The sequence below is a fragment of the Pleurodeles waltl genome, chromosome 4_2, assembly GCF_031143425.1.
Source record: "Pleurodeles waltl isolate 20211129_DDA chromosome 4_2, aPleWal1.hap1.20221129, whole genome shotgun sequence".
Taxonomy (NCBI): domain Eukaryota; kingdom Metazoa; phylum Chordata; class Amphibia; order Caudata; family Salamandridae; genus Pleurodeles; species Pleurodeles waltl.
The window spans coordinates 83126186-83143991 of NC_090443.1; the positions used below are offsets into that span (position 1 = coordinate 83126186).

At 43.8% G+C, this 17806-nt stretch overlaps 1 long non-coding RNA gene across 1 annotated transcript in view; it reads right to left on the minus strand.

Moving 5' to 3' along the window:
* Positions 1-12745: 12745 nt before the first annotated feature.
* Positions 12746-17806, minus strand: part of LOC138292280 (uncharacterized) — a 46402-nt gene continuing 41341 nt past the window's right edge. The window contains exon 4 of the long non-coding RNA XR_011202628.1: positions 12746-14312. This is a non-coding gene — a long non-coding RNA (uncharacterized lncRNA). The remainder of the gene's footprint in view (positions 14313-17806) is intronic.

A 17806-nucleotide genomic window follows, 5' to 3' on the forward strand; every position in this document is an offset into this window, starting at 1 on the left:
AAGTGGGCCGCAATACCCTTGAAGCATGAGGTGTGAGTTAAGCTTATTTCCTCGTTGGGGATTGCGGGACCCGCCTCTAAACCCATCAATGTAATCCTCAAGGAGTTGTTAGCAGCATTGATGAGCGTGAGTTGAACCAGAACCTTATTCCACTTTAGGTGACATTTGTCATTAACCAGACTAATCCCCTCTGGTGATATTACTGAGGTGTTAATCATGGACAAGTGGTCACACAAAGCTGACATATGGACTGAAAGAGGGTTATGATCGCTTTCAGATCTCTCAATAACCATCATGTCGATGACTAGGGGCCATAGTCTTATGTCGACTAGGCAATAATCAATTTTAATGGTATGGTTGACTTTGTTATAGGTGTGACAACCCTTTGCGTCTGATTTGGTCGTGCTGTTAAGCACCCTGAGTCCAAATTCCCTGGTCAATGATTTTACTTGAATAGCAACCTGCGTCCACCTTTTGATGGGTGGGATATCCAGGGCAGGGATAGACTATGCCCGATCCTCCTTGTAGGTGGACCCGAGATCATCCCAGTCGAGAGGTTCAAATGTGACATTGAAGTCACCTGCCACAATGATTTTATGATGGCGGGGACAGTTTTGCAAAAATGCCTCCAGAACACAGAGGAATTTGGAGACCCGACCCCCCCCAACCCCTCTAGTGTAGATGTTAAAAATGATCACAATTGTGTCTGTCCCGAATGATAGGCGAAGACCTAACAGGTCAGGGGAATCAATAGATAGCTGTGATGTACAGCAGTTTAGTGATGTTCTAGTCCAAATGGTTAAAACCCCGGAAGGCCTGGCCCTGATACTGGGAAAAGCAGGGATATAAAAATTTGAGTAGCCAGTTCAAAAGAGTAGGTCGGTTGACCATTCTCCTGGAGAAGACATATGTTGTGTTCCTCAATAAAGGAGGTAAAGGACGGGAGTGGGAGGAAAAATCTCAAACCTGCCACATTCCATGAGACAAGTCACACCCCAGTGATTAGAGGGACCGCCCTGTCCATTTACGTGATATTTCAAGGTTTAGCTACCAGAGGTTGGTTTGGCAGTTGGAGTTGGTTGAGGAGGGAGGAATCGTTATCACTATTGCCCAGCAGGTCTTGGGTTGAGTGGTGGTATCCATCTAGGGGAGCTGGCCTAACCCTAGGTGAGGTGTTCTCATGCTTGGCTGTCTGTTCTTGAATTGGTAAGTAATGTTCCTGGGGAAGGGAGAGTACAATGTTATCATGGTTGTGCAATGGGTCATGGGCGGGCTGGTGGATTCTGTTAGGAAGAGGAACGTGGGTGCTTGTGGTGACAATGTTGGGAACTTCAGCCAGACCAGGGACAGTTGTTTTATACAAGTCGGAGAGTAGTTCAACATGTGTTTCGGATGGTACTTCAAGTCAATAATTTTTACTGAGAGCAGATAGATTACCTGCTGGGCAATGATTGGGGAAAATCCCATAGTGCACAGGTGGCCTATGGTATTTGAACTGAATACAGGATTGTCCTGGAGCACTTGTCCTTGCGTCTAGGGCCACCAGGTTATCCACCATGCTCCCGCCCCTAAATGTTAACTTTAGCATGTCAAAGTGTGTGCCTGGATCAGGCCTTCTGACTGCATCAATTATACCCTCACGTATTGCAGAGTAGCAGCCTCTTACTTGGCGGGATGCAATGAATTTCCTTATTTCTAATAGAATCTCTCCCTTCCCCTTGTGCCAGTGTTTGTAGCTTGGGAACGTTGACCATTAGAACAGTGTTTTTAGATTGAAACTGGTCAATGGTGGGCTGTGCAGTGCATTCAGGGACAGTGTCGCTCGTGAATTTGGGGTTTTCGTAGCAAGCATCAGATGCCTTTCCTGCTCCTAAGCTGTTGTGAGGGGGAGGCTGATAGGAATTCTTGATCTTAGCACCAGCTAAAGGTTGGCCAGAAAAACTGGTTGCTGGCGATTTGGGCAACTTCATTGAGGTACCTAATGGATTTGGCATTGAGCTACGGATATGATTCATGATGGCCGTGGCATCTGAAGGAATTAGCTGCTTGACTATTGCAATTAAGGAATTAACCATAGACTTGAGTTCTGACACCTCCCTCTTTAAATCTTGTGTGCATAAGATGTGCTGTGCATTTGTCTGGGCTTAATAAACATTTATGTTTTCTGACCCACCCACCCTGATGCATGGGTCGGGGTCGTCATGTGGGTCTGAGATATTTATTAAAGGGCTAAAGCGGTTGGTACACTGAATATAGTCACTAAGATCTAGGGAGGGTGGGTGATGACAGGCTGTGATCTGTTGGTCGCATTTTACTAATATGTCAGCAATTTTCTTGTGACCCGCCCCCTCCTGACTGGGGAGCACTCACCCCCAGTTTCGTTGGGGCCATTATCCGGGGAAGAGATTAAAATTCCTTCACATTCACCAAGAAGGTTGTCAATTCTGTCCATAACACAGTTATTAGCTGCATGCTTATGTCTTTTCTGCTTAGTTTTTAACACCGCCCCTGCCCACCCTCTGTTGCTTTCCTTTTACCCATCAAAGAAACGTAATTGGTGGATACGTGTTCTGTTGAGAGTTAGTTCAATAATACAACCCGCAGGAGGATACAATAATAAAATTGAGAGTCAACCAGGCCTACTTGGAGATAAATGTTAGGGGGGTGGCCCAGCCCAGCCTCCTCCGGGCTTCGACGGGTGTGTATGGGCCTGCCCTGGCCTGGGCTTTGCCTGGGCGCGGCCCGCACCACAAAGTGCCCCCACCCACCTTATAGCGCTCGTTGGTCTGATCAAGTGGATGCAGGTGCTGGTGAAAATGGCCACCTCCTGGGGCCTGAAAGCAGTATGGGATATGTAGTCCCTTGCCAAAGTTTCTAGCGCGTCCCACGCCGTGAAGTGCCCCCATGTGCTTTATAGTACTTGTTGGTCTGATCAAGTGGATGCAGGTGCTGGTGAAAATGGCCGCCTCCTGGGGGCTCAAAGCAATCTAGGATATGTAGTCCCTTGCCGAAGTTTCTAGCGTGTAACTTTATCTAAGATGAAGCACCTCCTAGAAAAATGGACGAACAGATTCATCACATGATATGGTTGAATCAAAGCCATCAAGATGATGAGCACTCCAGCCATACATTTCAAGTATGTCACCTTCCTCCTTATAAATAGATTTTTCACAAAAGTCGACCTCCTCCTTAACAAATTTCTCTGGCATTCTAAAAAGCCAAGAATTGCTCTTAAAAAACTAAGACTACCCAAAAACCTAGGATGCCCAAAACTCCGGGACTATCGAAGGTATCAAAGGGTGTGTCTTGCGAGATGGAATTTTCTGGTTTAACCTGCTTTATAATCTCTCACCAACCTGGCTCACAACAGAGGCAAAATCTTCCCTGCCACTTTCCCTTATGTCCATAATCACAACCAAAGAGATAGTGGCAGATCACTCCTCTGTCATCCTTTCTGGCACCTCCCAGACCCTTCAGAAAATTGACAATAAACTAGTGAATAAAATGAAATATTCCATTTTAGCCTCACTATGGCATAATAATAGCCCTAAAGAGGTTGAGAAAAATATGTACTTTGAAAAGTGGGGAGAGAAAGGTATCCTCTACATCTCAGACCTAGGTACTTCCTCAAACCCTCTACTCTTCGACCATATTAAATCAAATTAAATCTATAAGACATAGGCCCTCAGTACGAATTTGGCGGGTGGCATAGGCTGCCGGCCAAACTCGTACCATTATCTGACCGCCAGTGCGGTCAGAACACCACCGGCCCTATTACAAGTTTCCCGCTGGACCGGCAGGTGGAAAAAGCGTTTCCGCCCAGAAGGAAACAGGACCTTAACATTGACACCGGCTCTTAATCGAGCAGTGGCAATGTGACGGTGCGATGGGTGCAGCAGCAACGGCAGTGCTTTCCACCAACACCATCGTTCCATCAGCCTTTCCATGGCCATCCAACCACCATGAAATGGCTGGCTGGATTAGGGAGTCGTAATCCCCTGGCAGATTACAACCACTGAGACCGCCAGGCTGTCTACTGGCGGCAACCTGGTGGTGTCGGCGGTCTGACTGTGGCGGCTCCGCCACGGTCGGAATGTGGCGGTCGGATTGTCACGACCACGACGGTCCAACCGCCACCACGAGTTTGGTGGTCTTAAGACCGCCAGACTTTTACAATTTCCTGAAAATTAAATCCCTTCTCGCTAAACATTACCCACCAAAACCACAAGACCTCCCAGCTCTTCTGGTAAAAGTGGCCATAGGTGGGCACATAGAATCCAAACTTCATTCCATTTTATGACCCAAATCATCTTCCTTGACGAGACCAATTCAAGAGAAATGGGAATCTATTTTAGACAATACATATTTCTAGGGCTGGGCAATAAATTTGGCCCCAACGGTGGAGTTGGTGGAATTTTGGCCACTCTGCATTATGCTTGTAACACAAAGTTCTGGCCAAATTCTGCCAACTAACACGTGGTGGAGTTTTTTCTCATATGCGGCTCACCAATGGTAAGTTGGTAAGCGCTAATGAGATTTGGCATCCCCTAGCACGATTTTTGGTCACTAGGAGGGCACCTGGTGAGATTTTTCCAACGCAGCGGGTCTTGACCATTCATGGGGGGGTGCAGTTTCTCGTGTAGAAAATGTACTTGACTGGCAGCAAAATCAACTTGAGAAGCAACGCCCTCCGGCGCACCTCGTGGTGCAGTTCGCATTTATTTTGCAGTGAGGAATGAGGTCCCAGTGTTAAAAGTCAGTGCAAGCAATGTGCCTTATTTCACCCATTCGGGGAACTCCACAGGATCTTGCGGAGTTTTCATGTGACTCTGCAAGTTGGCCCTAACTGGTCTTCCATATGGTCTAATTTCACAACCAACATCGTTCCCTCTCTGGCACAATGTAGACTCTGGATTGCTTACATGTCTCACTTGACCCCCTCTACACTCTTCAAACTTGGACTCAAAGGCACAAATCATTGCTGGAGCTGTAGGAAAGAATCAGGGGATCTGCAACACATGTTTCTCTACTGTATAATCTGTAACACGTTCTTGTCTGAGGTTAGCGAAACGATCCCACAGGTTTTGCATACTAAATGGTCCCCTAACCTTGCTTCTATTGCTCGAGGCTCTTCCGCCCCTCCCCCCGAAGTCACACAAACTCTAAACAAAGAGGAACCAGCCTCCTAGATATACTTTATCAATTGGTCTCAAAACCATTCTATCGGAATGGAAGGGCTTATCTAAGTTGTCCATCCACACTTGGTGGAGATGGACCCAATTTACTAGAGGAGCAGACAATTACTTAAACACCTTTATGAAACTATCCTCAGAGAAAAAAAATAAACAAATCTGAGTAAGATTGGATTCATACGCTTCTGATCTCATGCCACCATAAAGATATTCCCCCTTCAGAATTTGCTCAACATTATATATTTCCTAACAGCTATCCTTCCCTACACAACCTCTTCAACAACATATTTTACACCTACCCACCATCCCCCAATACCCACTCTTCATCCCATCCCCCTACTCCTCACTTCCTTCCACTTTTCCCCCTTCCCCCTTTCTTACACCAACATCTCTCCCCTTTATCCTTTCCACTCCATTCCCTTTTTGTCCCCTTCACCGACATCTCATCCCTGATCTCATCTTTCTCTCCTCCTCTTCTCTGTCTTCAGAATTATATTTTCCTTTTTTCATTTTAGATACTAGACATATTAATTGGGGTTTCCCACATTGTATACTGTATTCTTATTTTCTACTGATCATGCCTATACAATTATCACTGATGTGTACACCCTGACTCAATCATCTAATCCCACTATGCCAGACAATTTTTCAAGGCTGTATTGTCTTATGAAAATGTAATTAAATTAATTTAATAAAATATAATACAATTAATCTAAAATAAAAAGAAATTGTTTGGATTATTTATTAGTTCCCTAATAAACATTTTTCAGGCAGAATAGGTGAAAACTTTATCAGAAATTTCAAGAACCATACATCAGAAATGCTCCGTGTACTACTTTTTCTCTCTGCAAATCTTGTAAGATTGCATAAAAATAGCATATTTTCTCTGCTTAGTTGAATTTGCAAGAGACTACTAAATCTCTTTTTTTGGGTCTGATGTTCCCATATTTCGTAATCTTTTGACCTTAGGTACTATTAAAGCCTTTTGGGGATGAACATCTGTGCTTCTCTTGCAGCTGGATCATCCTACCCCTTTTTGCCTTTACCTTTTGAGACCACAACCAAGGTTCCAGTTGTAAGGTTCTTCCACGTCTAGGTGAGGAGACCCAAAAGCGCTGTTCCTTGCAACATCCCAGAGTGTAAGTACTGGGTTGAGGATGGCCACCAATGGTTGGTGGCAGTGCTGACAGCACCAGAGTGGGGGTAGTTAAATCACAGCATTTTGTTCTCCACCCTACAGCAGAGGTGTCACCAACGCAGAGTAAATCTTCCTAGGATGTCAAATTGTGCATGTACTCCGTTAGGCCGAGAGGAGAGTCCTATGTCCATGGAGGCCCTGCAGTTTGGAATGTTGGTTCTAGGATGAAACCCTATATTTGTCTTTCTTGCAGTGACACCCTCTATTACTCTAGTTCAGGGGGCCTCACAATTTTTTATGATCAACCCACCCATGAAAAATTATTTTCGACTCCGGCTAAAAGGTTCTACAGCTATGGTTGAATACTAAGGGAATTTAAGGTTTGATATTTAAAGGTGCCTTCCCCCTAACATCATTCGGAGTTTTCAGAACGTTAAGATGTTGTACTATCGAGCCTGATTCGTGTTACCAGTGTGCAGTACTCCACCACTGGAAGTCTTCCCCTGAGAAATGAGGATTAACTGCACTGAATTTGGTTTTGTATTTTTTTTATTATTCCAGTTACTTTTCTCAACGTACATTTCAGCATGTCTTTTCTGCCAAAATGAGGCTGGGGAAAGCAACTCGGCAGTGCGGGTTTACCGCACAGTCTGTGCACCCTATTCGGCTATGAACACTTGTTTAATAAGATTGGAATTACCCAGAATCGTGGAATGAGGGCTTAAATGTAAAGCATGCACTTCAGTGTATACTGCACAGGCAGAAGCAGAAGTAGCAGTGCAGGCCTCCTGCCCCAGCAATGTATGCAGGAAGATGTTGGTGGAAGGAGCCTGTAATGGACTGCTCTCTAAATGACTCATGGCATGGATCAAAGAGGAGGTGGACGTCCTATTTTTAGGTCAAGTGCGCAAGCGCTATAGCCTGTTGTAATCTATCTTGGACTTTTAACCACGCCCACCACCCACCGCCTGCCCATCAATATCACTCGTTCATGGGTTTGCCTTTAAAAAATCCTTTATCATCTTTGGTAAATGCTTTACGTTTGTCCCTCCTTGAGACGGTTTTGTTACCACCTTGGACATCGACCCTGTTACATAGATAATTGCACGTTTGCCAATACGTTTGAGTGGAAGCGAACTTCTTTTTCCTTTTGTGTCTCTCCTTCTTTTTCCTTTTGTGTCTCTCCTGCGTGCTCATGCTCATGGTGGCCATGGTGCTTTGAGTTGGCTCGCTTATGTCAACTGTTTTACTTTTAATTTTCAATTTAAGTGGCAAGAAAAGTCCAGTTAGGAATTTACAACATTAACAGCTCTAACCCGAGCAAACACGAGACCCATTTCATTGCAAATGCTTGTTTAACCTTGACAACTGGCCTCCACAATAAACTTTAAAGATGTATGGTTATTTTAAATTCAGATGCCACCGGTAACCCTAGTGGGTGAGAGCCCTTTTAAAAACCAGTAGGAACCCCATTGGGTAGGCAGTGAGACAAAGGAAAAAGGCTGAAGGGAGGTCCCCCTCCATGATGATGTGGATCTATTAGGTGGGAAGGGAGTGCACTCATCTAAAAAACAAATCCTACTCCCTCTTGTTAATTACGGGTTCCATTGAACCCCCATGTGTGTGTTTGCTGCCCTCTCTTCAATTGGCAATTACATAATGGGTCCCAAATGTGCCTGGAAAGTGTGGTGGGAGGCATTAGAAGGACAAATGTCTCTACTGTGTCATTACTATGTTAAGCAGCCCTTTACCTTTTGAAATGGGCCATATCCCCGATGTACTGTACTAAGTCCTCAAAAATTGGCCAGTAATGAAGAATGCTGCTGCATTGGAGGAACCCCATAGCTTATGAAAGTTGCAAGCTCTCTGGGTCGGCTTTGGCAGGTGCCTTGCTCCAGAGGGGTTAGACACACTGGTCACCTCGTTCAGTGCTTGATTCATTAGTATCATCAGGGCATAGAGGAGGCCTGTACACCAAAGCAGGACTAGAAGTGGAATCTCTGCACGGATATCTTTCCCCCTCAAGACTCTATGTCTGGAAAAGCATGAAGATGCACTGTGGTGCTTGGCTTGAGGAAAGCAGGACGGCCTCCCTGCCTGTAAGAGGAGCGGGCCTTCCAAGAGGAGTGTCTTTGGTCCCAGGAAGGCCTGTGACCCAGTTGACTTGAGGTACCTGTGTGGGGGTCATCTCAGCAGCCAGAGACTACCAGGAGCCTGAGGTAGGGCAGCCTAAATGCGCCGAAGAAGCAAGAAGGACATCCTGGTCCAGGAGTTGCTCCATTTCCTCAGGAATCAAGAAGGGCGAGCCTGCATAGTACCCCACCCTTCCCCTTAGGTTGCCCATTCTTATTTTTTTTTCATTAAAAAGGGACCAGACTTCTATTGGTCTTCACACCGCCTATATAAAGATCATGATGAGTCCTCAACTGTTTCAACCAACATACTAGCTGCCATGGTTCTGTAGTTATCACAGATTTTGTGTCTCTCCTTCTTTTTCCTTTTGTGTCTCTCCTGCGTGCTCATGCTCATGGTGGCCATGGTGCTTTGAGTTGGCTCGCTTATGTCAACTGTTTTACTTTTAATTTTCAATTTAAGTGGCAAGAAAAGTCCAGTTAGGAATTTACAACATTAACAGCTCTAACCCGAGCAAACACGAGACCCATTTCATTGCAAATGCTTGTTTAACCTTGACAACTGGCCTCCACAATAAACTTTAAAGATGTATGGTTATTTTAAATTCAGATGCCACCGGTAACCCTAGTGGGTGAGAGCCCTTTTAAAAACCAGTAGGAACCCCATTGGGTAGGCAGTGAGACAAAGGAAAAAGGCTGAAGGGAGGTCCCCCTCCATGATGATGTGGATCTATTAGGTGGGAAGGGAGTGCACTCATCTAAAAAACAAATCCTACTCCCTCTTGTTAATTACGGGTTCCATTGAACCCCCATGTGTGTGTTTGCTGCACAAGATAGTAGTATCCTTTGTGCATCTCAGGCAGCCCAGACTTTATGTATACACTCCATCTCCCCGTCCATGAAACCATAGTAGTTGGTGAGTTTCCAGCCCATTTCCTGTGTCTTTTAATGGGCTTCCCTGTCTGGGAAAAACTCATCCTTTCTTTTTTACTGTAATATGTCTATCCTCCCCTGACATCAAAACTCCACTCAGATGTGGTTGAATATCAAACAAGAGCCGGCCCAAACTGGTGTGCTCTCTGTGTTAACCCTAGGCAAGAAGACCCCATTTATTTTTTCATTATTCAACTTTGCAGGTTTTTCTGTACAAAGAGGGTGGTATAGCTGATTGGACAGATGTTGGAAAATGTAAAAGTATGTATATCCACTATAGCATAGTGTCTAACATTCCAGGGGGCATAAATCGTACAGTCAGATATCCCATTTTTACAAACGTGGAAGGTTCCATGGAATGGTCATAGGAGTGCACAAACCATTGTAGGTGCCACACCAATTTAGCTCTCTTGGGTTTTCTTCCCCTCTCTTCAATTGGCAATTACATAATGGGTCCCAAATGTGCCTGGAAAGTGTGGTGGGAGGCATTAGAAGGACAAATGTCTCTACTGTGTCATTACTATGTTAAGCAGCCCTTTACCTTTTGAAATGGGCCATATCCCCGATGTACTGTACTAAGTCCTCAAAAATTGGCCAGTAATGAAGAATGCTGCTGCATTGGAGGAACCCCATAGCTTATGAAAGTTGCAAGCTCTCTGGGTCGGCTTTGGCAGGTGCCTTGCTCCAGAGGGGTTAGACACACTGGTCACCTCGTTCAGTGCTTGATTCATTAGTATCATCAGGGCATAGAGGAGGCCTGTACACCAAAGCAGGACTAGAAGTGGAATCTCTGCACGGATATCTTTCCCCCTCAAGACTCTATGTCTGGAAAAGCATGAAGATGCACTGTGGTGCTTGGCTTGAGGAAAGCAGGACGGCCTCCCTGCCTGTAAGAGGAGCGGGCCTTCCAAGAGGAGTGTCTTTGGTCCCAGGAAGGCCTGTGACCCAGTTGACTTGAGGTACCTGTGTGGGGGTCATCTCAGCAGCCAGAGACTACCAGGAGCCTGAGGTAGGGCAGCCTAAATGTGCCGAAGAAGCAAGAAGGACATCCTGGTCCAGGAGTTGCTCCATTTCCTCAGGAATCAAGAAGGGCGAGCCTGCATAGTACCCCACCCTTCCCCTTAGGTTGCCCATTCTTATTTTTTTTTCATTAAAAAGGGACCAGACTTCTATTGGTCTTCACACCGCCTATATAAAGATCATGATGAGTCCTCAACTGTTTCAACCAACATACTAGCTGCCATGGTTCTGTAGTTATCACAGATTTAAGCTGATGTCACACTTAACTCACGTCTGACCAGTAGCAAGTGGCTACAGGTAGTCACCCTGGACTGCTATGGATGCCTGCTGTCCCCATATGTGTCCCACGGCTGGAAAATCTTTACCTGGTGTGGGAATAGTTAAATCAAAGGCACCTGAAACTTGTGGGCATCCCTTTGGGACATATTGGGAAATTAATCCCAACTCTGCCCTGATAAAGCCAAATGGGCGGGTTGGTATTATAACTGGTCCCGAGACTCCAGTAACTGGACTCTGCCTCCTTCTTAAATCAAATGACCAGCCTGTTGGCCACCCGGAGAAGCACCTAAGATCTTTCTTGATGGTTGGTATATTGTTATTTGGCTGCAGCTTTATGTACCATCTATTTACTTACTAATAAATATTCTTTCCTTTTACACAGTAAGGCACTGATTTGAAATTGACGTTATTGAATGTTACCTATTTTTTCACACCAAGTGTATTACCATACTAGAGCCTAAGTTGATAAACTACTGCTTACTTTCTCACAGGTTCCATATTACTAACTCTTTACCGAGCAAAGCAACTGACCCATACCCAAAAGGACTCTGTAATGAGAGTGTGTCTCGCTGCACAGATTTACCTCTGAAGCTCTAGTTGAATACCGTTGTTTGTAACTTTTGGACATGCAAAGACTGCATAGCATAAACCCCCAATACAGACAGGTGGGGAGTAATGTGCCCTTTATGACCATTGTTGAGGGAGGGTAGGGGAATCATAAGGCATTCAGGTTTTGTCTTTAGTGAGTGACGGCCACTCCTCATACTCAACAATGGCAGTGTGAATGTATTCTTTATATAGCACAAGCCTAACTGTGAAACAGCAGAGCAGTGTGCATTGTGTGGGAGGTTGTGAGAGGATCTACGAGATCATGTACTTCAGGTGAGGGTTACACAAATACATTTTGCACACATTGCATTTGAAAGAGTTTTTTCCATATTAGATATTTTCACATTGACTCAACATTAACATGTAAACTCGCAAATGCTATAAACTGTGAGTCTGATCATAGGAATCATGCGAGAGAGGAGAGCCAAATTATGCATCAGTGTTCAGACAAATTATGAGGCATAATGCAACATATTACTGATAGTATTACTTCATTATTTCGTCATTTCCACACTGTTAACACTGGCATTGGTTGCACCTCATTAGTACTGGTTCAACACCCAACTATAGCAATAAGCAACAGAAAAGCAACCAGTCAATCTTTGAAAGTGTCTTCCACTGCGCAGCAACACAAGTCGTTACATTTTAAGTAACTTTTCTAACGCTTGAGCAAGAAACAAAATTGTTTTTTTTTTTTAATCTGAAGATTATGCAGAAGCTGATGTATTACGTGGCAAATCGATAATTATGTGAAAAATGCAGCAGCTGCATAATTGCATAATTCCAGTGGCCCTGACCATAGCTAATTTTGGCCTTTGTTTAAAATGGCTAACACTGGTTGCCATGTTTCTTTCTGACACGTGAACTTTTATTTCTAAACAAAGCAAAAATCAAAATTAAGAAACACGTAATGGAGAGAATTTTACTCTTGGCACATTTGTGTATCTACTACATACTGTTAATAATATATAATAGGGTTTATGTGGAGTAAGTTTTGCTTACAAAACTAACACGTCCCTGGAAATAATCATCTCAAGCATTGGCAAAGCTGATAGTTCTCGTCCGTGAGAGCTATTGGCTTTGGCAATGTTTAGGTGAAATAAGTATTATTGCTTACAAAACTAATAAGTCTTTGGAAATAATCATATCAAGCATTGTCAAAGCTGACAGGTCTTGTCTGTGAGAGCTATTGGCTTTGGCAATGTTTTATAGCCACAGCATTGATGCTCTGCAGTGTGGCTAACACTAATTTTAAAAAGCACTATGGCACAACCAGGACTAATGTGTTTCTTTTTTTTTATCCATTAGCACTGGATGAATCATTGTCCTTTTTTAATTACTGTTTTTAAGCCATGGTGCACAGCAGCCACAGACAGTGATCAGAATCCAAAATGCAAACAATGCAACAGCAAAGAAGGGTTCAGACTCACAGAACAAGAAGATGCTAATAAGTATATTTATTATGTGACAAACTTAAATGCAGAAAATTACAATTGATAAAAATTGATAGCAAGTGGTCATGTTGAATCTAAACGACAAATGTTCCAAACAATCAAGACTTGCGGATGGTTCACCAATCGATTATATATTGAGTATGTGAAATTATTGTTTCTATAGTTAGTCTAGTGATTTTGTGGCCTGGTCCACTCGCAGTAAGGAGGATCATGAAGTGGTCTTATGATCTTAAAATCTTATCTGCTAATTCCTTACTCTGTTTAATGTCAGACACTCTATGTGCATCAATGTTTTAGTATGGCTAATCGAACATGCTGAATTAATGAAGATGTTACTGGATTTCGACACCACTGTCAAATGGCTTATCCCTTCACCAAAGTACAACTGTAGGATTTACGAACTTGGAGGCGCTTCCAGTAGCCCTCTGAGTTAACCACAAGGAATTAGGGAACTCAACAACTGTTATTCCTATAAAAATATAATAGTGTTGCTGCTCCGCATTAGTGTTTTTTTAGAGGTGACATTACAAGCAGTCGGAAGCAAGTGTGTTAGATTTCAAATAAAGCTGTTCAATTTATTGGATCAGATTAGGCCTTCATTGAAAGTATCCCAGGATCAGCAGTAATGTGAATTGTATAGATAGATAGATCGATAGGTAGATAGATAGATAGATAGATAGATAGATAGATAGATAGATAGATAGATAGATAGATAGATAGATAGATAGATAGATAGATAGATAGATAGATAGATAGATAGATAGATATCATGAACATTACTTTATGGCCAGTGCTTTAGATAGCGGGCATTAGGATTGTCAGTGACTCTTTCTTGTGGTTCCTATCTGGCTATCAAGTCAAACATGGAGATGAATTATTTGCAGTATGATATGCAGTTCTTTTAATTTTGATAAAGATTGTTTTAGTTGGCTTACTAGTTACATTTGGCGTAGTTTCTACATGGATAAAGTGGCCCCATATTGTTTTCATATTTCTTATTGAGACAGGCATAATGTTGTTTACACAGCTTATGTTTTTTGCGCAAAGATTCTGTTTTTGTTTGCGAGTACAAATACGTATAATAAGTGGAAAAATGTTTTTCATGATTATTTCACAGACACATATTCTTGCACCTCCAAATCTGTGGCTGCCAATATGGGGACAACCACTTGGAATAAAGAAAAAATAGCTGTTTGCGATAAACAGACGGGCGGCATAACACGTTATCATCCTCAATGGACTCGTTTCCTGCCTGGGCCACTAGCTGCACCAGAAGAGAAGCCCAAGGGTTTGTGAGTTCCGAAAAATGTACCCAATCGATCGAAATTTCTCAGTTGTTTCCAAAAGTGCAACTACGTATTTCCTTTGAAACACTGCTGTGTTTTATTTTCATCTCAACCATAGTAAGGTTGCTAGCATTGGCATCTGGGTCCTGGGGAGTCAGTCCTTTCTGGGTTGCAAGAATCTGGTCTCCTGTTTTTGATTTAAATGGAAAATTACAATATGCTTCAGTGGTTCTTGAGTCTTCTTTGTGCCAACATGGTCAAGCTGGGAGCTGAAACAGAATAATTCAGAAAAGCAAATAGTTAGTTAGGGCTATGATGAACCCTGCCCTCCAACCCTTCAAGTGCGACCTGCCTTTAAGTACCCCTGACTTTGGTGTGAGACACGGTGGTTGCCCTGGGTCACGGCTATATGGGGATACGATCTGGCAGGGACCCTTGGAGGAGACACTGGCACACAGGTAGGTGTGGGAGAAGTGAGAAGCAGGCACAAGGATACACTGACGTCATGCAGTACTTGAACACTGATACATGGGGAGGAATAAACTCGTAGGGAGAACCAGAGACCTAGGATCGGAGACAAAGTCATAGGGGCCGGGAGATAACATCTGAGCAGACATGGATGGACGTGGAGGGGCAGAGGCACATGCCACCTTGTTTCATGTCTTCAGAACACCATGCTTAGAGCCACGGCAGGGCATTTGAGAACCTAATTAATAGTGGCCTTTCTTTGCTTCTGTGCAACCAAATTGGACCGGAGCACCTGGTGCCAATGATTTGTAACTGAAACCTCAAGATTGGAAATATGGACCCATATTTATACTTTTTTAGCGCCGCATTTGTGTCCTTTTGTGATGCAAAAGCAGCACAAACTTGCAAAATACAACTATATTTTGTACATTTGCACCGCTTTTACGTCAACAAAATGATGCACATGCGGCGCTAAAAGAGTATAAATATGGGCCATGGTGTCCTATTAATATGGAGCACAGTGGCAATGCGAGCGACCCACACGAAAACTCCAGACAAACTTAGTTTAGGTCAAAGGGTTTACCTGATTGTGTTCAGGTAGGATGAACATCTGCATGTTCAGGTCTGTGGTGTGTTCGGGCGCATAGATATATGTTATTGGTCAAAAGAAATACCCACGTTTTAGAATCTACAGTATATTCAGGTCGAATGAGCACCTGAGTTGGGGTGTATGGTTGTTGTGATCAGGTTATATTTGTGTTCAGGTCCAGAAGAGAGACCTGCTTATTGGAGTATACATTGTGTCACTTGTATGTACATGTCAGCCTACATACTCAAACCCCGCCATGAATCAGTGGAGTGCAGTAGAGCGGCGGGAGTGATACAGCTGAGTCGAAGGGTATGAAAGGAGCGGAGAGGTATGGCTGGCGGGCAGGGAAGGATATTCATATACTGCCATCCAGGGGAACATGATTGAAGATGGCGACCAGGAGATACGGAAAGTGAGGCAGGACTACTGGTATCTGTGGTAATGCTTTCATATGATACTAATCCTTGTTACTTGAGAGATAGGCCTGATTGCATCTAAACATGATGTTAGGGGCTGCTTGTAGAAGTGTAAGGCCTAGGACGACAGACTGACAGTTTGAATGATGACTTAGAAAATGCGTGCGCCATCCCCATGTTTTCAGTTTAGCAAATTATGATATTTTTCACCCGGTTCACACTAACAAGGCAGAGAGGGGAAACTGCCCCCTTCTCTGGTGCAGGTGTTGCAGAGGTCCATCTTGTGAGGAAGAAGGAAAAGTAGCGCTAGCTTCAGTAGCTTCCGTACGCTTTGCAAAGGGACATTGCATACTTTGTAGAAAAGCAGGAGGAGTAACCCGCCCTCGATTACTTCATTAGATGCCATGAGTAATAAAGGTATCAGTATATGGGCGGGGTAAAGCGCATGGACCGTTTGCTGAGATGAGATTCTGAAGACCTACATTCCGACTCCTGAACCAATGCCGGCGTGGGTATGCATGGAAACCTTATATGGCTTGGCAGAGTAAAAGCATTGAGAAGGATCACAGGCACTTTTGTTGGATGGTTGAAAAGATTATAGATGTATGACTTGGAAACAGACTAACACGCTGAGGATTTGTAATGAACGATAAGTGGGGCTTTTTTAACCTTTGCCGTAATTTGCATATTATCTGCTGAGTTGTTTATATTAATCATGATGAGTATGATCCATTTGTTATATAGGCTCACGCTACATAATGAATAACCTTATATTTGTAAACTACCAATCCTTGTGTGTGTGTGTGTGTATTGATTTAGGGTACAAGGACGGGACTCTACCTTACCACCACCTGCAGATAAGGGATTCTCTGACAGCACTGTCTAGTTTCTATTGCTTCCTCTCTAGCAGGGCATAACCCGCTGGAGGAACAGTGAAAGACACATGCCAGGCCTCATTTTCACTTAAAAGGGCACATTGCCTTTTGAGGATAAGGAGGGCTACCGAGGTTGAACATGACTTAAGTAAACAGGGAGTGTGCTCCCTTCATATGGTTGTGCAAGGTCAGAGGTTACTTACTGACAAGGAGTTGCTTGAAGTGTTGGGTCCCAAGTTAAGGTTTGGGTAGATTTGTGTTCAGCTCTGAGGAAACACCAGCTCATTGAGGCTACAGTGTTTTGTGTATGGCTAGCTCTGTGCTTGGAAAAGTGTAGCCCAAGGTAGTCCCCTTGTGGCCCATGAGGAGTTGGGATTTACCAAACGTTTACTATGGTCTTGCTCACACCTCTCTTGAACGAAGGTTGCTCATGAACTGCTCCAAAAGTGTCCAAAGTTGACCAACAAGTTTTGGATTTATACAAGTTTTCAGGATTAAGGCTGGCTAGACGACTACAAATTAAATCATTTGTACATAAATCCCATGGAGACATCCCGTAAGATTGGCATGAATAGCTCTCCTTGTGTACCTACTTTAGATACCCATACACTGGGCCAACAGCGACGCATCCTTTCAAGGGCTGAGTTTATTCCCACTTGTATTTGGTGTGGCCAGGCTAGAAGATTTTGCTAGCACACAAAATGGACATTGGTTTCAGGTACTTACTGGAGTGTTTTTTTGTGAGGAGAACTGTGTAGATCCCTGTTGAGGCTCGCACGTGACTTTCTTGATTAAAGGGCATACTTTCCTCAGACAGGCCATTGAGATACCATTCACCTTACTATCGGTCCCTTGATTTTTCGGTTAGTTCAATCTGCTCTTTAAAGCAAATACAATGAATTAGTTGCGTCCCTTGGTCCCCTGGGAATCAACCGGGCGGGAAGTGTTCCATCATTGGCTTGACGATTTAGCGGTATTGATTTAGAATGTCCCTTTGCTCGATAACAGGGCAGAGGAGGGCACGTGCACTGTCTGGGGGTCACGAGGTCATTGACTTGCTGTACCAGGTAACGCTTCACTACAAAAGAGCGCAGTTGAGTGAACCGGACCCCCAGGCAGTTTTATAACTGAGCTACCTGTGCGCGCCGCCATTCAGGGTGTTTCTGATCAAGGATCGATTTACCAATCAGGGTTTAAAAATATTCTTTTATTTTGGGGCGTTTGTAAAGCTCTACGTGCAGTATTTCAGTAGTGTCGGTGTACTTTTCTCTTCTACTTGTAAAAGCGCTCTAGAAGTTTGAAAAGTATTGCAAAGCTGCCAGTTTTTCAAGTTAAACTGATGGATACAGGCAGTATTGTTTTGTGAACGCAGTGTTGCAATTGGAAAAAAATATTCTGCGTACCCATAAATTAGA